The 25,757-nt window shown below is 45.4% G+C and overlaps 1 protein-coding gene across 6 annotated transcripts in view; it reads left to right on the plus strand.

Moving 5' to 3' along the window:
* Positions 1–25,757, plus strand: part of CCDC149 (coiled-coil domain containing 149) — a 100,384-nt gene that overhangs the window by 1,382 nt on the left and 73,245 nt on the right. Inside the window, exon 1 of one of the 6 annotated variants that reach the window (XM_070613059.1) lies at positions 14,941–14,999. The exons of 4 other annotated variants lie outside the window; for them this stretch is intronic. The gene's annotated coding sequence lies outside the window, so the exon portion shown is untranslated. Of the gene's footprint in view, positions 1–14,940; positions 15,000–15,891; positions 15,915–25,757 lie in introns of those variants that run through there. One more of the 6 variants, XM_070613060.1, reaches the window with a different exon arrangement.

The following is a 25,757-nucleotide window of genomic DNA, read 5'->3' on the forward strand; positions in this document are numbered from 1 at the left end:
TGAGATGTCGTAGCTTCTCCCTAGTTTAGTTTGGTTACTCCTGGTCTAGTAGTTGAAAGCGCCTAACCGTACAATATTCTGATATACTGTATTGCAGCCTGGCCCCATCTCCTCTAACTATCAGGCTTTATGTCAAGGGACAGATCCTCGGGGGATCTTTTCTCTTAGCCCATCAAGAATCAGACCCAGTAGTCAAGGAGGCTGGAGGTGGTTCTTCATGGAAGTCCAGTGTCAGGCCCTGAAATAGGAGCGGAATATTCACTACTCCGTCAGGTACTTATCAGTTGCCCATTCGGGGTCAGGTACATTTCCCGGTGCTTGGGATTCTGTGGTGAAGAAGACAGAAACTCCTCTGCCCTCAAAGAACTCCTGGAGCATATGTATAGTTTGGGAGGAGAGTCACACAATAACACTAAGAGAGTACTAAAGAATGGAACCTGAAGGATGGAAAACCAAAAGAAGGAAGTGCTTAATTGCACGGATGTCCCTTGAGTGTGCTCCTCAGTGTTAGACTCACTTCTCCCTGGCACTGACCACACTGTATCTAGCCTAGTGGTCTCCCCACTAGGCTGTGTGTTTTATTTGGCTCTTTGTTCCAAGAGCCTACATACTGAGCCCCATACACAGCAGCTGCTCAAGAAATGCTTGTTGAATCAGTTAAGATCCTGAAATGGGTCTTTCAGGAGTTGTCTTACTCGTCCCAGCTGTTTCTCCAGAGTGATGCCTTGTTGCCTTCCACAGACGTTCATTAAAGGCGTGGGATGTGGAAGGCCCACAGGGAGGGGGAGGGGGGATGTGAAAATGAATACAACATGCTTCTCGCCTTCATCATAGCTAATGGCTATTACTTGAATCCATCCTTGATGCTAAGCATTCTTCGTGGTCTCATTCTCATAATGGTGTAAGGTAGGAATTACTTCTAGTTTTACAGGTAAGGAGGCTGTGGCTCAGTCAGGCTAAGGAACTTGCTCAGAGCCTCACAGCTGGAGGGGGCCAAATTTAAACCCTGGTCTGTCTGACTCCCCAGCCTGGGATCACCAGGCCACCCTTTGTATTTTAATCATGAATTCATCTCTCCGTATCTTCCACTAGACAGCAGATTCCGCAAGGAGGGGACCATGTCTTGTTCATCTCTGAATCCTCAGCAGCTGGATTAAGCGTTTCTCAAAGTATGATCTATAGATCACCTGCATCAGAGTGGATTGAGTACCTCCCCCACAGATACATCTAAGTCCTCACTTTGGTCCCCCAACCCTCATGAATATGACCTTATTTGGAAATAGGGTCTTTATAAGTATAATCAAGTAAGGATCTCAAGATGAGATCCTCCTGGATTTAGGGTGGGCCTTAAATCTAATGACTAGTGTCCTTGTAAGAGAAAGTAAAGAGAGATTTGAGACACAGACATTCAAGGGAGAAGGTTCTGGGAAGACACCCAGAGGAAGACCATATGAAGATGGAGGCAGGAATTGGAATTATCCCACAACAAGTCAAGGAATGCCAGAGTTGCCAGCAGCCACCAGAAGCTGGAAGAGCCATGGAAGAGATTCTGCTTTGGAATCTCCAGAAGGAACCAATCCCGCTGACACCTTGATTTTGGACTTCTGGCCTCCACAACCGTGAGAGAACACGTTTCTGTGTTTTAAGCCCACTGGTTTGCGGTATTTGTTATGGCAGCCACAGGAAACTGATTTACCTACAGCACGAAAGTGCCTTGGGGTGTAGCCCCTAAATCTGCCTTTCTCACAAACTGAGCTACCCAGGTGATTCCCTGACTCACTCAAGTTTAGCTGGCTGGTGGTGGACTGCGTCTGGCATGGAGAAATTGTCTGGTATTCAGCCAAGAAGGATTCAAGGAAGAGTATGGTCAGTGGCCAGTGGTGTTTCAAAGTGCTTTTGGAGCCCAGCTGAAGGAACTGGGGAAGATGTCACCAGACGTCTGACCTGGGCCAAATGGGCTTTCGAAGGGCTCGCATCTCTTTCTGCAGATCCCGGTTTCTACCTCCCACCCTGGATCTGCCCCCATCGCTCTTCCTGCCAGAGTCCCATGCTCTCCTTACATCAGTCGGCTTCCTTTGCTTGCCTCTAGGAAGCAGTTTTCATTTAACATTGTGCCACAGAGATCAGTTTTATTTTCATATTTTTTGTGTAATCTGGGATTGCAGCCTTCTCTCAGACCTTGAAGTAAACACGGCCATGCGTGTGAAAGAAGCACGACTGGTGTTCTATTTTGGAAATTAAACGTCTGGGGGAGGGGGAGATGTTCTTCCTCTCACCACCTGGGGTGATCTCTTGAAATCTGGGGGAAATCTTGAAATGCAGCTGTGCAGATAATCAATAACTTTATTTCCAAGATAAAAATCCTGGTCATCTCTCAGCCTACTGCCCTATGATAAACCGTGCCTGATTCAATTTCACTATTTGAATTTTGGTTAATTAATTAGATTGCAATCAACCTCATATTCCTTGAGTGTATTGTATGCACTGGCTGTGAGGCAGATAGAAAATAGTTAACCCTGGGCCTCTGCCCAAAGTACAGCCACTGTTTTGGAAGAGAGGGGTCAAATAGGCATATAGTCCTGCCCTGTGGTTAAGGGCACAGCCTTGGGTCTTGGTTTTTGACTGAGATCTGAGTGTGAGTCTTGGCTCTACTTCTTCCTTGATGCTCATGATCAAAAGCCCAACCCAAGTGGTTCAGCGCAGAGGGAATTTATTGGCTGATGTTGTGGGTTGAATTGTGTCCCCAAAAAGGTATGTTCAAGTCCTAAGCCCCTGTACCTATGAATGTGAGCTTATTTGGAAATAGGGTCTTTGTAGATATAATCAAGTTAAGATGGGGTCATTTGAGTAGGCTCCTAATCCAATGACCAGTGTCCTTAGAGAAGAGGGGAATTTGGACATAGAGATGTACAGAGGGAAGACAATGTGAAGACACAGAGGAGAGAAGGCCATGTGATGACAGAGGCAGAGATTGGAGTTATGCAGCTGCAAGCCAAGGAATGCCAAAGATGACTGGCAACTGCCAGAAGCTAGGAATAGGAGAGGAACGGTCCTCCCCGAGAGCCTTATTAGGGAGCATGGCCCTACTGGCACCTTGATTTTGGACTTCTAATCTCCAGGACTATCAGAGAATTAATTTCTGTGGTTTCAAGCCACCCAGTTTATGGCAATTTGTTACTGCAGCCCTAGCAAACTGATACAGCAGGTGTGACTAATAATTCCAAGATAGGGGTGGCTTTGGGCACAGTTGGACTCAGCGCTCAAACAGATGCTCTCTTTCAGTCTTTGGGTCTGCTAGCTGCCTGGCTTCAGTCTTACCCTCCCATCCTCTCAAGTTCAAGTCCAGAGGGGAAGACAGAGACTCTTACGTGGTAGATCCCATAAAACCCTAAGAGTCACTCTATTTGAACCCACTTAGATCCCTCGCCTGTCCTGGAAGAAATCGCTCAGGAGGGTAGTGATCTGATTGTCTTAGGCCTGGAGTTGTGCACAGAGCTCTGGCCGGACCACTTGGAGTGCGAATGTGGGTTGGGGCAGAAGAAGGGGAATGGATTCGGAGGGAGTCACGGCACCGTGCACTTGTCCGAGCCTTGTTTTCACATCTTTTTAAGTACCTACCTCATAGGTGTAATTGTGAGGATCAAATGAAGTAGTGCTTGTTAGTGCTTTGCTCTCTGCTTGGCAAGTTGTGAGTGTTCAGGAAACATTAGGACAGTGAGGATGAACCACAGAACGCAAGCTCAGGTGTTCATGAAATGAAAACTTCTGTATTTTGCTGTAACATCTTAATTTAGAGGACAAATTCTCATTGTAAGGGTGGTGGAAATGTAATATGGACTGGAGTTATACCTCTCTTTTCCCCTGAATTTGTATTTAAATTCTAGGGGGCTTAATTAATACTCAGCCATTGGCAGGAATGATGGTGGGGGTGGGAGGGACATGCGTTTGGTCGGGGCTACCTTTGTTTAGCCATACTTTCCACATTTCAGTCTAGTGTCTGGTCATTGGTCACTGTTGTCCTCCCCCTTGTTCCATTCTCAGGCCTCTTCTGGCCCTTTGGCCACCTGTACCACACACATGCTACTTTGGGTGAATGAAGAACAAGATGATGTGTTGCTCCTTCATTACTCTGGGCATAGGGGACCTTACTCTGTTGCCCAAGGTGGGGGCAAGGTCATATTCTGCTGCCCCTGCATCACTCTTGACCTTAGAGAAACTTTGGAAAACTGTTGTGCAATTGTCTGCATAGATGCACCACACAACACCAGGCTGGGTCCAGGGAACTTGGGATTATTTTTTCCTTCCTAGGAAAGAAGGGTGTTTTTGTTAGGGTAAAGTCTAAGCCACTATAACAAAGATCCCTACTCTCAAAATATGTTTTAAATGAGGTAGACATTTAAGTCTCTTTCATGTCACAGTGTGGTGCTCCTGCTCATGAGTCCTTTAAGAACTCAGGTTTCTTTCATCTTGTTGCTCCACTGTGTCTTATGTGGTGGTCCTCAACTGTGTGGTTAAAGCTGGGTTGGTGCCATGTTTTTGTCCCAGCCCATGGGAAGGGGAAAGAGAGAGAGAGGAAGTCCAGGGCAAGGGGCTTTTCTTTAGTTAGGGGTGACTAGAAAGCTGAGCATATCACTTCTGCTCACATCCCATTGGTCTGAGCATGGCCACGCCTTGCTGCAAGGGAGGCTAGGAAATGCAGTGTTTAGCTGGGAGTACCCAACTTAAATTTGGGGAGATTCCATTAAAAAGTAAGAAGGGTATATAGTATATGAAAAAGACAACCCATGAAAGACAAAAAAAAGGGTAAGTTGGACTTTACCAAAATTAAAAACTTCTACTCTTTGACAGACTCTTTTAAGAAAACGAAAGGACAAGCCACAGACTGGGAGAAAATTTGTGCAGCACACATATCTTATATGCAGATTTATAAACAACTCTCACAACTCAATAGTAAGAAAACAAACAACCTAATTTAAGAAATGAGCAAAAGAGTTAAATAGACACTGCGCCGAAGAAGAGATTCAGATGGCAAATAAATATAGGAACAGATACTCAATATCATCAGTCCTTAGGGAAATATAAATTAAAATCACAACAAAATGCCATAACGCACCTATTAGAATAGAAAAACAAACCAATAAAAAAACGGATAAACTGAGTGCTGACAAGGATGCAGAGCAGCTGAACGTCTCATCTGTTGCTGGAGGAATGTAAAACGGCACAGCTACTTTTGACAACAGTTGTCCAGTTTCTCATAAAGTCAAACATGCACTTAACCAAACCCATCAGTCCTACCCCTAGGTATTTACCCAATAATGAAGACACATGTCCACAGGATTCCATGTAAAGGATTCCTGCTCATTGTTAAGATGGAACAGAACTACTGATCCATGCAAAAGTATTGGATGAGCCTTAAAAACATTTGTTAAAGAAGCCGGAGATCAAAGGTACCTACTGTAAGATTCCGTTTATGTGAAGTTCTTGAAAAGGCACAACTAAAAGGACAGAAAACAGATCGATGGTGTCCAGAGCCTAGGAGTGGGGTGAGTGGATTGACTCAGAGGGACCCAAGGGAACTCTTTGGAGTGATGACATATTCTGTGCCTTGATTGTGCTGATGGCTACATGACTGTATTGTTACAATTCCTAGAACTGGACACCTGAAATCGATGAATTTTTCTCTATGTAAATTATGCCTCAATAAACCTAATTTTTTAAAAGGGGGGGAAATGGATATTCAGGACAACCATTGCCATAGAGAGCTTTATTCTTTACCTCTCCAGTTCCCCAACTCATCAAGTTTCCGTCACAACTAGCCATGCCCCCCCTAACTCAGTTCCTGGTCCTACTCTGCTCTCCCCACCCCAGGCTGGTTAGGCAAAGCTCACTTTTCATTCCTAGAGACTCACTGATACCCAGGCTCTCCTTTGCACTCTGGTTCTGCACTTTCCCAACTTTGGAGATCTTTTCTAGTCTTTTTGGAGGGTTCCTGGGGGATGGAGCTACTGGGGAGACTCATCTGTGCCCTGATGTATTAAGGACCAGGCTTTCAAAACTGAGAAGCCAATCACTTTGTCACCTGTGTTCTCCTGGGCCCTCAGTTCCTTGGCACATGAGGACAGAATGTCTGGCTTCTAATAAGGGAGAGCGGTATGTGGGGAGAAAGAGAGTAGGGGCTACAAGAAATGGAGCCAAGGTGGATAGCTAGGGGATCAGTTAATATTTCAAATATTATTCATGTTAATAATATTATTAAATGAAAAAAGTGCACAATAGTGAACAATATTATTTTAGACATGTATATAGGCAGCTGGTGAGGCTTGCAGTGGGGAAAAGCTGCTTAAAAGAAGTGGAACTTGAACTGGGTCTCTCCCCTTTGGCTGAAGAGGGCACAGGTGATCATGACAGGAAGCAGGCATGAGCACTGGACTGGTGGTTGGCCTTTGAGGAAATGCTCCAGATAAAGGCTGAAACCAGCGGGTTGAGGTATAGGAGAAATTGAGGTTGGTTAGCCAGGGTAGACCAGATGGTGAATGACTTCCAGAGCAAGACAGAGGGGTGTGCGCTAAGGTAGCTGGTAATAGAGAGGAACTGAATGCTTTTTTAGCTGGAGTATAAGTTGATGAAAATGCTTGGGATTTGTTTCCACTGACCTCAATAATCACTGAACCTTTATCATCTATGAGGTGCTGTGCCAGGCACTGGGGACATAAAGACAAATTTGGTAATTCTGCCAGGAATCAGGGAAAGGCAAGTTAAGCTGAGCAATCAGGAATCTAGTCTTTCTGTCACCGTCAACATTCCCAATTACCACTATTGCACCTAAGTCATAACCGCTTACCACATGGTTTTCTAACTGTTGGCTTTCTCTCTCCACTGGACCCAAAAGACCTCGAACTCTTTGAAAGTTGGGACCACATGTTATTAATTTGTGACCTTAGCACTTAGTAGTGTATCTTACCCTTTGTAAGTACTCAATAAATGTAGAATATATGAATTGTTGGATGCTTGAATAAATGAGTTGCTAAGGGAATATAGCATCAGTGGGAATAGAGAAAAAGGGGTGGCTATGAGAAGGACTTTAAAGGAAGACACCTACAGGATTTCATAGCCAACTGGATTGGGAATATTAACTAGAATGAGTCCAAGAGTACACTTGATGGATGGCCAGAGAGTGGCGGTGCTGGGTATGACAGAGGGTTGAGGTGTGACTGAGACTGGTGAGAAGAGAACGAGTTCCGTTTCGAATTCTGCATTGTTCAAAGTTTCCTGGGAGTACTTGAACTCTTGTGAGGCAAGCCGAGTGCTTACTGGGAAGGTTTTTGATGAGCAGCTATCTTCATAGTGGCAGGCTAATTTCAGAGTAAGTTTATTAAAATTAGCATGTGGGGGAAAGTGAGCACAACTGCTATTTTTAACTAATGGGATTCATGTTCTCTCCTGTGCAGGGAAGTTCGCATATGTGCTTCTAAAATTGACAATTTCTACTCTTATTATGTTAAAAAATTAATTTAGTGACTTTCACATTGAATAAAATACATTGGCTGAAGATTAGAAGAGGACTTTGGTTAGTCCCTGAATGAAAATGACCAGAGTGAGTGACATTTTCCCTCACTGCCTGGTTTTCTACCAATAAAGCCATACCGGGGCTTTGGGAACCTCGTGGCAGAGGACTTTGCTTCGTGGCGAGTCTGCATCTTTCTCTGTCCCTTCAGGTAAAATGGTGCCAGTGGTAGGGGATACCTCGTTCCCAAGGAACATAAACCTTTGGTTGATTTTTTATTTTGAAGTCTTCCTGTTTTCATTTCACCTCTGCTAGTCTACTCTGTTTCCATTATTTTATGCTGTTCTGTTGTAACAAACATCTTAATTATGTTCAAGGTATCAGATCTTCAAGCCACTCTACCCTCTACACAACTATCCTATTAAGCCACTTAAAGAAAAAAAAAACACTTTTCATCAGGTCTTCTTACTCAGAAATGTTCAGTGGCTCCCCATTACTGGTGTTCAAGGTCCTCCTCAAGTTGGCCTTGACCTATCTTTCTAGCCTTTTGTTGCATTGCTCCCCTCATAAATTGGGGGCTCCAGCTAAACTGATCTGTCGTGCATTCTGGCTTCTATCTCTTCTCACACTCTGACCGCATCTGGGTGGGCCTGCCACTTCTTCCCTGACCACAACATTTATCAGTCCTTCAAGGTGGAATAGAAGCCCACATCCCTCCTAAAATCATCCATGACCACCCAAGCTTGAAGTGAGCTCTTTGTCTTGTTGCCTTACGTAGCTTACATTCCAAACCACTCCTATAGTACTTACATGCTCCCTAAGAGACCTTCTCTGTGTGTGGAGTGTAACTCCTATGCAAGTTAGTGAGCTCCTAAGAGAAGGGACTATAACCACATGTGTTGAGGTAGGAGATAGGAATTCTAGAATGATGAGCTTCATGCTATGGCTCAAGAAGTATAGGACCTAAGAGATGATACTGATATTAAGTGTCCCAGAACCAACTTAGTTCTGGCCACTTTGCGGGGCCTCTGCTTCGATTTCACATTCTCATTCCTGAAAAGAGTCCGTAGATGTGCTTGCCAATCTATAGCTTTGTTAATGGCAGACACACAGGTGAGGGGGGTGGTCAGTGACATCAGGATGCATCTGTCACTGTGTTAGATTGGTTGGTTGACATGAAAAAAGCATGAAGCACAGCTCAGGGATATTTCAGTGGGACAGGTGGGTGGCAGGGGAGAAAGTCAGCGTTCAGGGTACCAGACACGTATTGAACACTACTACGTGCAAAGCCTTATTCATGAGACAGTTATTCTCAAAGGGTTTACAGTCTACTGGTGATAGAAGATGGGGATAAGGTCCATACACTGTGACACACATTGTGATAAGCACTCTGCAGGTCAAGGGGAAGTTAATTTAGATTGGGGGATTGAGGAAGGTTCTGATGAGGGTGGCACTTGGGCCGGGAAGCTTGGGCAGGATTTCAGTAAGTGGAGATGTGAAGGAAGGGTGTTCTAGGCAGAAAGAATGGGCATAGCAAAGGTGCAGATGTGGTAAAATGCAGGGCTTGCTTGGGACATCCCAGATTGTCTGGTCCCTGGTTGGAGACACATGGTGAGATACGAGGTGTTGTTTGTTAGGCAGGCCTTGAATTCTCTGTTAGGGTACAGAGAGTGCTAGGGTCCTGAGTGTGGCCTTCATCCTGGAGGCGACATGATTGTACCCTCTGAGCAGGGGAGAAGTTACCGGGATGTGTTGGGAAGGTAACTGATCTGCTAAAAGTGTATGAGAGGGGCTGGATGAGGATGAGGGTTGAGCAGGATACAGAGGCCCATCTGAACCTGTAACTCTGTCCCTCTGCTTTCATCCACTCTCAACCTACCTTAGTCTGCCTTCCACTCCTTGTTCGCTCCTGAAAATGTTCTTGCCAAGGCCACCCAAGACCAGCCTCCTATTTGCCACACCCAGTGGGCTTTCTTCAGGCCTCAACCTGCTAGGCCTGTGCGGCCTCTGACACTCGTCTCTTCTTTCCCTACACGCATCTCTTCTGCTTCCCTCCACATGACCTCTGGATGTGTCCCCCAGGCACCTCACGCTCTGCCTGCCCTAAACAAATTCATCCTCCCTCTGCCTTCCGCCTTTGTCTTCCCTCTTCCCTTCTTCTATCCCATCTCAATTAGTGACATCATCATGGAGCCTTCCTCCCACCTTACTCCCCGCCATCTAATTCTTCATGAAGGTTCATGTTTTCAGCTTTTGAACAAGTCCTTAAATAAGAGCTTCGTGTCGCCGTGCCCACCATCCTGCCGTGGCCCAGGCTGTCATTCACTCTCCCCAGAATATTTGCAACATCCTCTAAGATCGTCTTTCCTCCATGCCGTTACTGGAGTTGTCATTCTAAGCACTGAAATGATTTGTCATTCTTTTGCTTAAAGCTCTCTGATTGCTTTCCAAAGCGTGCAGAGTGAAAGCCAGTCCCTTAGTGAAACTCCAGGGCCCTCCTCCCTCCTTATTTCCAGCGGCTCCCCTAATGTGCCCTTATGTGTGCCACCTTCCCCACTCTCCATAGCAGTCCTGACTGTTATCAGATCATTCCATTCCCTGAGGCGCCTCTAAGCCTTGGCTTATGTCCAAAGGTGGCCTCCTACTCATACTTTAAAGCCCAGCTCAATTGTCTTATCCTGCACTTGAGTTTCCTACCTCCCTTGGGCCTCAAGAGGTTGGGAAGAGAATGGTATTTTAGTTGGGAAAATGGCATAGGGGACTGTTGGCAGGATAAGAAGGCACGGTAGTGGGGTTCCTGAGGATGGAGGACCCTCAGAGAGGTGGGTGGTCAGCAATGTTAGGCACAATCCTAGGCACATGGTACTTAGCAGGTACGTGTGGAAGGAAGGAGGGAAGGGAGGGAGGGAGGGAAGGTAGGAAGGAAGGAGGGAAGGAGGGAGGAAAAGAAAAAGAAAGAAGGAAGGAAAGACAGTTCACCTTGCCATTTCCGACATTATCTTTGAAGCCAGCCCTGCTCACTTCCAGCCTCTCCTCCAGACTGGTCATGGCCCTGAGGGAGCTGGGAGTGAGTGTCCACCTGGCCTCAGCACATGTCCAGTGTCCTGGCCAGTTTCCTGGTGTCCTGGCCAGCTACGTGGCTCAGGCTACAGTGGATTATATGTCACCAAGCTCCACCAATAGGTAGCTACATCGTCCTGGGAAAATCTCCTGATTTCCCCAAGACTGCAATTTCTCTGGACTTCATACAATGAGGATAATAATACCTGCTTTGTATCTCTCACCCAAGATGAGGATAAAGCGAGATGATGTATGTGAAGGTGTGTTTAAAGTCCCCGACCCTCTGCAGCTGAGGTGGTGGTCCTGTCCTTGCCTGGGCTGGAGGAAAACCCAGCCCAGCGCTTCCGAGATGCTTCTGCAGAGGGAGGTGATGTGTCAGCTGCTGGCTGTCAACATGATGCCATTGAAAATTCATATTGATGGGGCACAGATTGACGTAGCTGCTTGCTCTGCCATCTGCAGACCCCACGACCCAGCAATATTGGAGGTGGCAGGGATGGGACTCCCTTTTTCTAGCCAGTTCCAATTTGCTTTTTAATTTGCTCCAGCCTGGTGAGTGCTGTCAGGGTCAATCTGTAACCTTTCCTTCTTTCCCAACAGTCTCCAGCTTTGCAGGCTACTCAATCAATTCCTGGGCACCTTCCTTTTCTGTGGCCTCTTCTGCTCTCCCCTTATTCACCTTCTGACTTTATACCGCTCTTAACGTCCACCATCCAGTCTCCTACCCGAGTTGCTCAGCCTCCACAGTTGTACCCCTCTTTGGTCTTCAGTCATCTGCTGGCCCCTTACTTGCCTCTTATTAAGCTGACAGCAGTGCTGGGGAAAGACACAGCACTTGCTCACAGAGACCTAACAGTAACCTCCCGCCTGGATTCTTACAGGTGCCTCCTCCTCAGCCTGCCTCCTCCTGCAGCTCTTCCTGCCTGACCAAGTGCCTGGAAGCAGAACTCCTATCCTGACCCTTCTCTACTCAACCTCGCCCCTGTTGGCTCTCTCTGTGGCTCAAACTCTGTTGTCATTTAAAGCCTTTCTTAGTTTCATCCAAACCAAGCATTCCAGCCTTATTCTGTGTTTCTCCTTTTCACGTGTCCTGTGCTCCTGGCAAACAGAACCACTGCAGGTTTCCACACACCTGGCCTTTACTCCGGCTGTGCCCTCTGCCTGGAACTCTTGTTGTCTTGTCCTCACTGCTCTTTCAAGGCTTGGTCAGGACCACCTCGCCCCCCAGCCGAAAGCTCTCTTGCCTTCTGCAATCCCACAGCGTCTAGGCATATCCCTGTGACCAGTGTCTCCCTGGCCGCCTGACTTTGGAATTATTTATGTACATGCCTCGCCTCCAGCCTGGAGATACTTGGAGCAGGAACAGGTCGATTCATGTTTGAATCTCCCACTGTGCTCAGCGCAAAGTCCTGAGTGTAGTGAACAAATCTAAAAGAGATGACAAACCTATTGGGTTCTCCGTTAATACTTGAATTGAAAAAGTACTGAATTAAAACAAGGACATCCATTTCTTTTTTGGTCAGAACAACATTTTCATTCATTTCTTTCCCCAAAGTCCCCTTATATCCATTTCATCTCACAGACCTTCTGACTTTGAAGATATAGATTGTGATCTTTTAAAGCTAGTAAGTCAAATCTCCTTTTAATAAGCTCTAAGGGATTTATGAATTTACTAGAAGCCAATTCCCCCCTCCCTTCTTTTCCTTCCTTTCTTCCAAACTCAAATTTTATTGTGTGAGATATATTGCTTGAAAAGAGTCAGGCAGAAGCTGCGGGTGGGAAATCATTTGGTTATAAAGAGCTACTTTCTATAATGGGCTCTGACCTGTATCACAGTGTGTCTGAACATACGCCAGCCTCTAACTCTGCTCTGGACTAGAATTTAAGCTTGCTCCTATGTTATTTGCCACCCACGGTTGACTCTCATGCAAAGAAATTGTGCAATTTCTTTGGTGCCTATGGTCATCTTTTCATCATGAGAAATAATAGACAAAAATAACTCCTTACGTTCGTCTCTCTTCCACTGATATTTAAGAGGATTTACCATGTCCCAGACACTTTGCTAAAAGTTGGGGTGCAAAACCCAACAGGATGTTGTCACCTTCCTCTACATCCTCTTATCTAATCCTCATAACCACCCTGCCCGTTAGAACGAGCAGAGGGTAGTGTCTTCATTTTATAGGCAAACAGTCATTCCGAGTGTTTATGAAATGTTCAGAAATGCAGAGCCCTTTTTGATGGTCACTCGGCAAGAAGCCAGTGTGTGGAGCTAGTCCTGGTGGCTTCAAGTCAGATGTTTTCCCACTGGGAGCCCTGGGTTCAGACCCTCTGCACACTCATATCAGCTGACCTAGTGCTAAACCCAAGAACTTGAGCTAAAAAAAGAGACTTTGGGGGTCTGGTTTCAGATTCCTGCTCAGACTTCAATAGAGGCTGGACGTTGAGCAGAAGTGGTGTCAGTTGACCTGCAGATATGACCATGTCCTGTGGTGGCTGGAGACAGGTGCACCAGCTGACCCGCCCTATCTGAGCAGAGGCTCTGAGGAAGAGAGAGAATCTAAGAAGTTCGAGGATTCACCTTCCCACGCCCTCCTGCTTCACCCCAGTGCAGAGACCCTCCTTAGGCAGCTGCAGGGGCCCTGCCCTTGACGGCCTGAATCTATGAAAGAGGAAAGGTTTAGGGAGAAAAGTGAGTGGCTGAGGGTATTACCTAGAGATCATGAAACTTTGGGTCACGGTGGATTTAATTTTAAATATCTGAGTGATATAAATTCACTACATGCCCCCAAATTCAGAAAACATAGATACATTTAAAAGGAAAAACTATAATTCCAGTATCTAGAGCTGACTGCTGTTAATATTTTAGTGTATAATCTTTCTGAAATTTTCCCATGCCTTTCTTTCCAAAGCTGAGTTTATATTGTATGCTTTTTTCTTTTTTCATTTGTATTGAGGCTAACACATGAACGGTGAATGCACACAGTGAATGCTCGATGCATTTTTACATGTGCACGCACCTGTGTAACCACCACCCAGATCGAGATGTGGAACATTCCGAGCTCCCCAGAAGGTTCCCTATACCCTTGACCAGTCATCACACATCCCTATCCTGAGGTAACCATTATTCCGACTCCTCTCACTCAATGCTGTTTATATAACTTGTTCTTTTTCCTACTCAGCAGTAAGTAGTGAATAGTTTCCGTGTCACTAAATCAATGTCATCGTCATCATCAGCATCACCAGCATCATTATCATCATCATCATCACCATCAGTCATGGTGGCAGCATAGGATCCCGCGGTACTGACAAAACACACATTTGCTGGACTTTGAGCCAATGTCTTAGAAATACTGATTGTCTTGTTTCCCACCATCAGAAAACCCAGATGTCTGACATCAGGGGTTCTATTCAGCTCTAGAACAGGCTGCAGGGTCAGTGACTCCAAGATTTCCCTGTGGTTTTTTGCAAGGCCTGCTTGTGCCTTCTCTGCTCCCTTAGTTTCTTCGAATACATGTGTATTATGCAGAACATCCCAAGAACCACCCCTGTGTGTGTTGGAAAAGGCACCTCGCATCCCAGCACGCAGTGTAAAGGTTTTTACAGGAGAGCAAATTCTAGATGCTAGTTCATCCCACTCCTCAATTTCTTTCAAAAAATTCATTTTTAAAGGAGGAGAGAAATTCATTGGAAAATTTAAACATCTGGGTTTAGAGAGAGGTTCTTTTAAGATGACATTGGTGAGCAAGGAAAAAAGCTGTTTTGATTGCTGGGATCATTCCTGAAGACACTGACAAGGAGAAAACTTCCACGCGTCTCCCAGAAACAGGCTCCTCCCTGGCGCAGAACAGTTAGGTCTTGATCATGAAGGCGTGAACCGCGCACGTCTGGGAACCCTCCCCGGTTTCATCCCGTCTCACCCTGGTTTAGCTTTTGATTGTTTTATTACCACTGTGACTACGGCCACTACTCTGATTGCTACTTCTTCTCTTAGTTTCATCATTATTACTAATAGTCAAGTTATGTTGTTTCCATGTATTAAGCGCTTGTTGTATGCCAGGCACGACACGAAGCATTTTTCACACAAGGTTCAGTGCAGGCACATGTTTGAAGGAAAAAGGATACATTATATCGAGCTCTTTTTAGTGTGCTGAGTCTTGTGCTAGATGCTTTATAAATGTGATTTCATTAATTCCTCACAACAGCCTGGGAGGCAGCTAGAGTTACCATCGTGGGATAGCTGTAGTCAGTACAACTAAGAGATAAGTAAATGTAAGAGAATATGCGAGTAATGCAAGAGCTGGGATTTGAACCCTAGGTTTTTCTGATTCCAAAGTGTGTGTTTTTCCCACTCTTCCACAGCATTACCAAATGAATGAATGAATCAATGAATGAGTGGACAACCAGCCTGGTACGGTGATGTATTCATTTTTAGGAGGTACATATTTTGAATTATGGAACCAGAAGGAAAATATTCTTTCGTTTAAACTCTATTTAATACCTTGATATAGTACTTATATACTTTGGTGTTGTGGATAGCCAATGTCACTTGTCAATGGTGACATAGGGGTCTATTATGAATTTGATTACGTTCTTACATTCTAGGTGCCATATTTCCTCAATTTCAGTTGTTTGGGTGTATCAGTATATTATTTAGGATTAATCATAATGTAATACTAGAAGCAACAGAGATTTCAAGAAGATAGAATTTTCTGTATTTCTCTTTCAAGTACAATAAATTTGGAGGAAGTCAGTTCAGGGCTGATATGGCAGCTCACAGTTTGTCTGGGATCCAGGCACCTTCTGTTTACTCCATTCCAAGTGAGTTTCCATTTTGTAGACCAATATATTGCTAGAAGTAGGATGATGTAAAAAAGGTGTGCTCCTCCCTTTAAGGAAACTTCCCAGAAGTCCCACAGGACACTTCTTCCATCTTGCTGGCCAGCACTTTCACTATATATGAGGGATCATAGTAATCCCTACCTCATAGGGCCTCCTTGTGAGGACCAAATGGCTAATGTGTGTAAAGTTCCCAGAACAGTGCCTGGCACACAGTAAGTGGTAGAGGAGGCTCTGCCGTCTGTGTTTTGACTGATGCTTCTGTGGTCATATCTGGGATCTGGGCCCATCAGGCTTGGTAGATCTTTCCCAAGGACTTGTTTTAAGTACTTTGGTCTTTGTACCCTCCCATACAGTGTGGACAGCAGCCAGTCCTGATGATATCCATGAAGATGATGATCATGGATGATGATGATGATAAAGATAACCTCTCAGTAAATGCCAGTTACGTGCGAGTTACTGGGCTAAATACCTTGTTTCATTCTCTCCTTTAATCTTTCACAAACCCTATGAGGTAGGTACAATCGTGGTCTCCATTTTACAGATAAGGCGTCTTAGGCTCAGCAAGAGATGGATGATTTTGCTCAAAGTCATTTGGCTAGATGTGGCCGCGCAGGGGTTAGAATCCAGGATAGTCTAACCTCCAAGCTCAGGGTCTTAAGTGGGATATCCACTGCCCTCCATATCCTTTTAGGTCTCTGCCTGTGAAATTTCGTCTCCTTTTGGAGGGACTGGTCACATATTTAGCAATTTGTCTCGACACTTCTCTCTTTAGATCCTGATTATCACTGAATTTGCTTTACTGAAAGAGCCCAAACTTTGACATTACCTCCATCAGTGATGTCTATGTGCCTTTTTCCAAGGAATTTTTTAAGTGTCATGTCTTAATTCTGTACTTGCAGAAGAGAAAACTGGAATAACCCTTTTGTTGTTGTTGTTTTGTTGAGGAAGATGGCTCTGAGCTAACATCTGTTGCCAATCTTCCTCTTTTTCGCTTGAGGAAGACTGTCCCTGAGCTCACATCTGTGCCAATCTTCCTCCACTTTGTACGTGAGATCCTGCCACAGCATGGCTCAATGAGTGGTGTGTAGGTCTGCGCCCAGGATCCAAAACCATGAGCCCTGGGCCTCAGAAGCGGAGCTTGTGAACCCAACCACTATGCCACCAGGATGGCCCCTGGAATAACCCATTTTATTGTCATTTAAATGCTCTCCTGATGAATGATGATGACAGACATAGTGGTGGTGGTGGACAAACTGACTGTCAAGGAAAGCAATTAAATTTATGCCACTGTTGCCCTGTGTCTGTTGGTGATGTGTAGCCAGTGAGGATTTTGCCATCTTCCCTGAAAGCCGTAATTCACTCAGAGCAGCCATAGGAGCCTTTTGCTAACATAATCAACCTATGTGCACAGTTACCAGCCAGAGAAACAGACCTGGACAAAGTCCTCGCCTTAAGAAGCATTTCCAACTTAGTCTGGTCTCTGAAATCTCCAGTGATTTGAATCACCATGATTGCACACCCACTCCTGTTCCAGAATGAATCTCCACCTAACTTTTCCCTGTGGGACTGAGTTCTGAACTGACAGTTCTTATTGAGGAAAATTTCTCAGTGATCAGTACTGTCTGGAGTTGGTGGAAAGAAAGTGAGAACAACAAAGATGAAGTACTGGAGCGAATTAACGGTGCTCAGGAAAATATGAGCAAGGCGTAAAGAGAGGGAAAAAACAGCTCCCAGCCAAAGCTTCAGGTGGGGAGACCTTCATCCTGTAGGTGGAAATTTGAGCCCAAGTGGCCCTTTAGCAATGACTCCGTGGTTCTCATCCGGAGAGAACCACTGGGGGAGATGTAATGATCACGATTAGTTGAAATCTTGGCAGATGGTGCTAAGAGCTCTGTTTCCTTGGATAATTAAAATGGTGATGGATTTGCCTGGCTGATTTCAGGATCTCTAGTCTGCAGATGACTGCCTTTTGGGGCAGACTGGGCTGGAACACCTCCTTGCTGTAGAGCATCTGCATCTGACTCAAGGGTCAGAGCGATGGGAGACGGGGAACAGTCCCACAAATGCTCCACCTTCAGTTGAGTCTTGTCTTGAGCACTTTGGCCCTCTTATGGAACTATTCATCCCAGCAGGGGGAGAATATTTTTCAGAAAGGCAAGGTCGGCTGACAAACTTAGAAACGGAGATTGCTTCCTTTCTTTGATTAGGACAGGGTTCTTTGGATTACTGTGATAATTAATAACATTGGTGCCTTTAGAATTTATGGAGTGCTTTTTCTTTTTACATGCATTGTCTTATAGAATCCTTATGACTCTTCTGTGAAAGAGGCAGGGCACTGTGGCAGAAAGGGCCTGGGGCAGGCCTGGGTTCAAATCCCACCTTTGTCACTTACAAGCAGCAGGATTTTTTTTTTCTCTTCTGCCTCTTAGAGCCTCAATTTCTTCATCTGTAAAAGGGGGTCATAACATCTAACTTTTGGGTTGTGACGAGGATTAGTGATTTATATACAGGAAATACCGAATTGTGTCTGGCACCCAGTAGCCTCCAAAATACGGCTGGTATTCCCATCATCATTATAGAAGAGGAAACTGAAATGGAGAGGGGGCGGGGCCAGAGTAGGTGATGGCAGGAAAACCCACCTTCCACTGTGAATCCCAGGTGCCGTGTTCTTCTGTTAGCGATGCCTTTGTCTCTGTATCTCCCAAGTTCCCTTTTGTTAAAGGACAATCCAGGGTATCAGTTCTAGTTTGGCAGATGCCACCCCTTAAGCCTCTCAGAACCTCGTGATAAAGTGGCAGCAGTGCTGTGGTCCTCTCTGCCTCATGGTGTTCAGGGGCAGATCTGAGAAGCTGAGAGCTGATGGATGTGCAAGGGGAGCTGTAGCTCATCAATAGTGGGGGTTTAGGGTCTTTTAATGGTTTCTTTTGAGACAAGGGAAGATGAGCCACAGCAGTTTTACAGCTTTTAAAGACAGTTTGACCAAAACATTGTCCATGCTTTGCTGGCTTTTTCCTACTACCCGGCCCACCAGAAAAGCCCTCTGCAACTGAATTGAATTATTATCACATAATCAAGTAAGCAGCGAATCTACCATCATATTCCACATGTGACTGTTATGTCTTATAATATGTCATTGCATACGTGAGTGTTGGTGACATGGGCTGTCACCTGTATGCAGCATATCTCAGGCTCCTGGCAACCTGGATGGAAAAGGGAGACCCTCAGATGCATGGGTAATTTTAATGCCCCATCCTGAACACCTGATTCCTGAAACAAACCAGAATCGCACGCCCCGCCATCAGTATCTCAGCCCGAGGCAAGGTCGGATCAGCCTAGCTCTGGGAGAGAGCAAATTCACTCTTGGCAGCAATGACTTTTAAAAATATGTGCTCTCTTCAGCAAATGAGAAGGGATTTTCTAGCCCATTTATGGCCAACTATAAGGAAAGCCAATCTACAAGGAAAGCCTTGCATTTCCCCCTCATCTTTATAGGCCTGAAAAGAATAGGGTCACACTCATTGGAGAGTGCAGACTGACGGTGGGGAGAGGGAGGAAAGGAGAAATAACAGGCATGCAAGGATTGAAATAGATATTCAGGCAAACCTTCGTTATTCAAAACTTCAGTTAACCAAGACTGTCAGTGAATTTCACATACCCCCCAGCTACTGTAGTTCACATTATAAACTCGTCCAATTACCTGAAATCTCACTTAACTTAAATTTCAGCACATCCCCTGGGGCATCCAAATAATCAAAGTTTGCCTGTCGTGAGTAATCCTGGAGACTCCTGGAGACTCCGAGAAAGATAGATCATAAAAAAAAAAAAAGTCATCTTAGAGAATGGCATTAGGATCATTAAGTTACCAACCTGAAATTGCTGAAATGTTATCTAAAAATTACAGAGGTGAACACAGAGTTAGAAGGCGGCTGTGGAAATGCTGAGGGAACTGTACCATTGGAGATTGGGGTGCAGACACGGACAGGAAGGGCGCCAGCGAGTCAGCCGTGCGTGGCTGGGACAGCCGCAGGCTGGAGGACTTCAGCACGATGCACATCTGCGCGTGCTTAGCCCCACGTGGCGTTTTACTCTGTAGATGCCCAGCTCGGTCTAGCGAGGTTAAGTATACGTGTATCTCCAGGTGACAGTCCCATATGCCTGTCTCAAGTGGTGAATCTGCAGGACTTCAAAGGATGAAGGCTGTGAAGGGAGTATATGCCCATGTGATGTAGAGAAGTGCTGAAAATGAAGTTCAATACCAGTGCCACTTTGATAGTTCTGTAGGAGCTACCCTGTGGTTTACGTAACTGGACTTTTTTTCTAAACATGATACTGAAATGGGATTTAGAGATTTAGGCTTAATAATAAATTGATGGCTATGTTACTAAAATATATATATTACATGTATACATTTATAATACATATACAAATAAATGTATAGTATACATATTATATATAATATATGCATATATATTTTTTCAGCTTAGTGGGAACTGAAATTCATTTATTTCTCAAATACTCTTTGGGCACTCACTCCAGGTCAGGAGCTGTGCTCGGCTCAGGAGATGCAGAGGTGAATGAGTCAGACCCCGGCAGCAAAGAGGCCTCGGTGTGGGGAGGTGGACAGGTGGGCAGGTGCTGTGGTGCAGTGCGATGCTCTCATCAAGGGGTACCCAGAATGCTGTGCAACCACGGGGAGCCAGCTCTTACTCTGCCCAGGGAGTGGCCAGGGGCTTCCCAGACAGGGACTTGTGAGCTGGGTCCAGGACAGACAAAAAAAGAGAGGGGTGAGGGACGGTGAGCATGGGGGTGCAGTAGGAGGGGCTGATGGAAGCGTGGTGGGTAGGAAAAGTCAGAGAGGTGCATTGTGGCCAGATTTTGTTGGGCTCTTGTTTGCCGGTCTCCTTAAAAAAGATATTTTTGAAAGAAGAGTGGCAGGACGTGATTTATGGTTTTCAAAGGGACTGATGCCTGGACTAGACAGGTAGAGGGAGAAGAGAAGGCTGTCATGGCCAGAGGTCACTGGGCAGGGCAAAGTAGGGCTTCTGGGAGTGAAGGGAGTGGCTTATTTGAGGATAGAGAAGTTATGTTGATGGTTGAACGCTGTTTCCCTAAAGCTGCTTATTGGATGGGAACGGAAGTATTCCTGGATGGAGTAGGAAGAGGGCAGTGACAGTAGAAGGTAGAGGGGAGACCAGAGGAGGAAATACCTCTGCAGGGAGAGTGAGTCAGCAGTTGAGAAGTTTCTAAATTATTCCTAAACATGAACCCTTCAGCCACCTGTGTTTATCATCACACTGAGAAGCCTTTCAGAATTAGCAGGCCATGTTCTTGCAGCGGCTAATGAGAACTAGCTTGATCCCATCTGTAAAAGTCACCAAGGACCGTGAGTCATTGTTGATGGAGAGGGTCACCTGGCGGAGAGGGCCCCTCCCTGACACCCCAGCTACCTTCATCTCTCCCAGCAGTTATCTGGCTATAAAGCCATCCAAATAGTAATGTAGTATGTCAGATAGTCATTTAATTATTATGATCTTCCATGTAGCAATTATGACTTGCTTTATTGCAGATAACAGTAAATGGGTAGATAAAAGCCACTCAGCGGTGGAAACTGTGTGTTTGGGTTCTTAAGATGATAAGCATAAGGCTACCTTTGTGGTGTTTGTGTGTGGGCATGAATGAACATCAACAAATGTGTTATGACCTCTGCTTTAAAAGTATAAATGAAATGCAATTCAAAAGAAATCTGTTTTTGAGAGGATAATAAAAATATTTCATGATATCTAGTATACATGCCAAAAACTGGGCATATTTTACCAAGTTTATTCCATTCACATTTCACTGATTACCCAGGATGCTTGGTGTGTGTTTTTTTCCTTTCTCCAGTTGGTAGGTATGTACCCCGCTGTATCCACGTACACCTCACCCCCGTGTGTGTATTTTTGTGCACAGGCTCAGAAGTTAATGACAATAGAAGGAATTGTTATTAAATGGCAGCCATTTCTTTTTCAACCTCTGTTCACAAACCACTAGAAGGGGATCCTGAGCCCGGTTGAGAAATAAGCTCAGTAGAATGGATTCTACCTCGGTTAGTCAGGTGAACATTTGTTTTTTTCTTACTCCCCAGCATTTATTTCTCTTTGTCAACAGCACCCTAGTTTGGAGGGCGTTATCACTGCATCCAGTCTGGAGGGATAGCAGACAGGTGTCCCGTCCTCCCCTGGGCGAAGGATGGCACAGGAACTGCTCTAGGTCAGTGGGAGACACTCTTGACAGAGAGACGAAAACTGAAACATAAGCGCTTTCACTTCTACTCTGTTTGGTGGTCTCTAACTGACCTTTTTTGCACTGAAACCTGGTGGTTCCTGGTCCTTCCCCCAGACTCCAGAGTCGCCTCACTGCCTACTCTTTTTAAGTCCACTTCTCTGTCTTCCTGCCGATGCCGAGTGCCAGTATCCTTCCGATACATTCCTATGTTAGAGTGTGGTAACTGTTGCTTACAACCAAAGGGTCCTAATCGATGTATGCAGAGAACAGTCTGGCCCTGCCACTTTTTATCTTGGTGATGAAGGATAAATTGGCCTCTTTGAGCTTCAGCATCCTCATTTCTACAATGGGGCTAATCAAATAACTTACTTCATAGGTGCCCATATGGATTAAATGTGATGTTTCAAGTAGAGCATTTAGCACAATTTGGAGAATGGTAATGTTCACTAAATAGTGGCTGCTACACTTACTATTACAATCAAATAGAAGTCTTCTTCTTATTATTATTCCCAACAGTGCCTGGCACATAGTAGACATTCAAAAAATACTAATTTGTTTTCTCCTTCCTCTCTCCTGAAAACAAACCAAAACCCTTCTTTTCTAGGGTAGGGAGGAAAGCAAATATCCCCAGCCCCTATACAGCATATGAACTTGACAACCAGAATTACACCAGAATCAAAAGCAGAAAATGGAGGCATAAGGAGAACCAAGTGTGCATCCCTTGGCCCCACCCAAGTAACCAGAACGTGGGACATTTTGCTGTGGTTTGCCCTGCTCAGCTCAGCCCTTGATGGTGCGGTTGGGCAGCCACGTGACCCCCCCCCCCATGGATGTGATCCTGATACCGGCTGCCGTGGCTGAGGCTAAACCCATGCGTGCGTCTGGTTGCCTGGTAGCATCCTGCCTAACAGTATTGTGTTAGACAAGGTGATAACAGACCCCACATTAAGAAAGAGCAAAGCCAGTGTAGTCTTTGTAAGCCTGACAGATCAGATTAAACAGCAGGATCCAGAGGTGTGTCTGCAAAGTGGGCCCTGAACCCCAACTGCCTTCCCCTCCCTGTGAGCTTGGCAACAAATTCTACTCAAGCTGAATAGTCCAAGATAATTTACGCCACGTGATGTCAGGATGAAATTGTCTTCCTAAAAGGACTCTTAATGTCACTCCCCTATTCAGAGACCCTCGGGGCTCCTGCTTGCTGGCAGAATAAAATCTGAACTCCTCAGCGCCACTTCTAGGCCTTTTCTGACCTGGACACCATCCATCTCTCTTTCCAGCTTCATCTCACGCAGCTTTTATTCCCACCCTGCCCCCGAAGCCAGCCCAGCGCAGCCTGCTCACTATTCTAACAGTATGTCTTTTGTGCTTTGCTGTGGCTGTTTCCCTGCCGGGTGTGTTGTTTTTCCATCACCACGACCTGTCACAACATCATCTATCCCCAGACAAAACGAATCCCGCTACCTGTTCTTCGGGATCCATTTCAAATGTTCACATCTTCCTCCACCTCTTTGAATACCTTCTCTGAGTGATCATTCTCCTGGAGATAAAAATAGGAGTAATAATAATAACCACGCACACGGCGCTTGCTATTTTAAATGTTTTACATATACTAATTCTTTTATTTCTCACAGCAGCCCTATGAAGCTACTACAATTCTACCCATGTAACAAATGGGGAAACTGAGGCATGAGAGGCTAAGTAGTTGATCACCTAGCTAGTGAGTGGCAAAGCTGAGATTTGAACTCATGCGTCCCGGCTCCTTCTGCCATGCTCTCAACCATTACTCTGAACTGTTTTTCTCTGTGTTTTGGGAGCTTTGTTTGTATCCCTTTATAGCATTTAAGCATATTTTAGTTAGTAATTATTAGTGAGTGATGATCAGGATACTTATCATCTATTTTATTATAATAATTATTATTATTGCTATAAAAGAAGTACCAGGCACCTTTCTAAGTTTATAGGGACTATGTCTCCCCAGCCGGGAGTGTGTGCCTTCATTTGGCGGTGCAGAGAGAGTGCTGAACTTGAAATGAGAAGAAGCCTCAGTTCAGGTTTTAGCTCTGGGTCCTGCTAGCCAGCCTTGGATAAGTCAGGGTACCTTTCTCAGTCCTGGCTTCCTCATCTGTAGAACGAGGGGCCTGGCTTAGATGATTCCTGAGGTCTTCACCAGCTGTGAGCTTGAGACCCTGTAAAATGGGTATAATACCACATGTGTCACAGGTATGTTGAATCTGTAGTAAGATAATGGATGAAGTTTTCTCATTCATTATATATACATGTTGAGCACCAGCTACGTACCATGCATTGTTCTTAGTGCTGGGGATCTGGAATGAAAAAGCAAAGTCCTTGCTGCCATGGAGAGAGAGAGATGTTGAAAATAGACCAATAATTAGTTATATAACTCAGGGTCAGGTGATAAGTGCTATGAAGGAAAGTAATGCAGTATAAGGGGATTGAGAGGCTGGGTAGTGGCAGATGGGGACAAGCTTCCTGAGGGGGAGACATTACAACAGAGATTCGAATGAAGCCAGGGAACAAGCCACATAATTCAAGCAGGAGGAATAGCAGTGCAAAGGCCCTGAGGTTGGAGTGGTCAAAGACTAGCAAGGAGGCCAGTGAGGGCAAAGAGCAGTGAGCAAGGGTGAGTGGAAGGACTTTGGATTTTGGTTTAAATGTGATGGGAGGCCATGGGGGATTTTGAGCCACTACTTGTCTCCATCAGCTTTCATCTAAAAAGCATCTTTCTCATTACTACGTGGAAAATAAACTATAGCTGAGTAGAAGCAGGAGGTTAAAGCCACAGTCCAAGCAAGAGGTGATGGTGGTTTGAATGAGTGTGATAGTGTGGAACTGGGTGAGAAGTTTTCAGATTCAGTATGTCTTGTGAGGGTCGCACCCATAGGATTTGCTGATGGATTCAATGAGGGCTGGGAGAGAAAAAGAGGCAGGGATGACTCCAAGGCTTCCAGAGAAAACCAAACATGGCGTGTGCTATTTATGAACCAGGAAGATTTGAGAAAGCGCGGGTTCGAGGGTTATCCAGGGTTCAGTTTAAGACACTTCTCAGGTGTTCCGATGGAGGTGCACAGGTGGATGGCAGAGTAAGAAGTGCAGCTGAGAGGTCTCCACTGGCAATGTCGATTTGGGTGAAATCAGCGGAGATGACGTGAAAGCCCTTGGCCTGAATGTGGTCGCCCTGATGGGGGCAGGAGGGGAGGTCGGGGTAGGATTAGAGTTGAGGAACAGAAGAGGGCTAGGGCCTGGTCACAATTTACACAACTATGTGTGCAAGTGCTCTTTGAAAAATAAAGTATCTCATGCCTGCAATTCAGCTGGCGAGGACCCCAGGGTGGTGTACCGCCTGTTGTCCCACACCCTGCTTAGGCAGGACTCTTGATGATGTGAAGGTGGCTGATCCCGGAGCAGATCTATGGGTGGCCTCTTGCCCCTCCGCCACTCGCCATGCAATACGGTTGAAAAGGTCCCAGGAGGGCTGCCTGTCTTCCAAATAGGGCCTCGGAATACTAGTAATTCAAATGCACTGCTTTCAGCTACACAGTTATCTCTGATCGTGTCTGTTAAAAATGTGGTTTGACCAGAGAGAGGTAATATGTGGAACTGCTCATAATTTATTTGGTACCAACGTAGAAGACTAAAAAGAACCTGGAATTTGTAGTGAAGAGCCCTAGTCTTAGCTGACAATTGTTAGTTATGTGACCTTGGGAAAGACACTTAATGTCAGCTGTTTTGTCCGTAAAATGGGACTGTTTTTGTCATACTTCTCACATAGTGTTGACTATCAAATGAGAGATTGCCTGTGAAAGTGTTTTGTTAGCTTTAAAAGCTATAAAAATTATACCTTTGGGGCCAGCCCAGTGGCATAGTGGTTGGGTTTGCATGCTCTGCCTCAATGGCCTAGGGTTCAGGGGTTTGGATCCCAGGCACGGACCTACACACCACTCATCAAGCCATGCTGTGGTGGCGTCCCACATACAAAATAGAGGAAGACTGTCACAGATGTGAGCTCAGGGACTATCTTCGTCAAGTAAAAAGAGGATGATTGGCAACAGACGTTAGCTCAGGGTCTATC

Source organism: Equus przewalskii, chromosome 3 (assembly GCF_037783145.1).
Source record: "Equus przewalskii isolate Varuska chromosome 3, EquPr2, whole genome shotgun sequence".
NCBI lineage: Eukaryota > Metazoa > Chordata > Mammalia > Perissodactyla > Equidae > Equus > Equus przewalskii.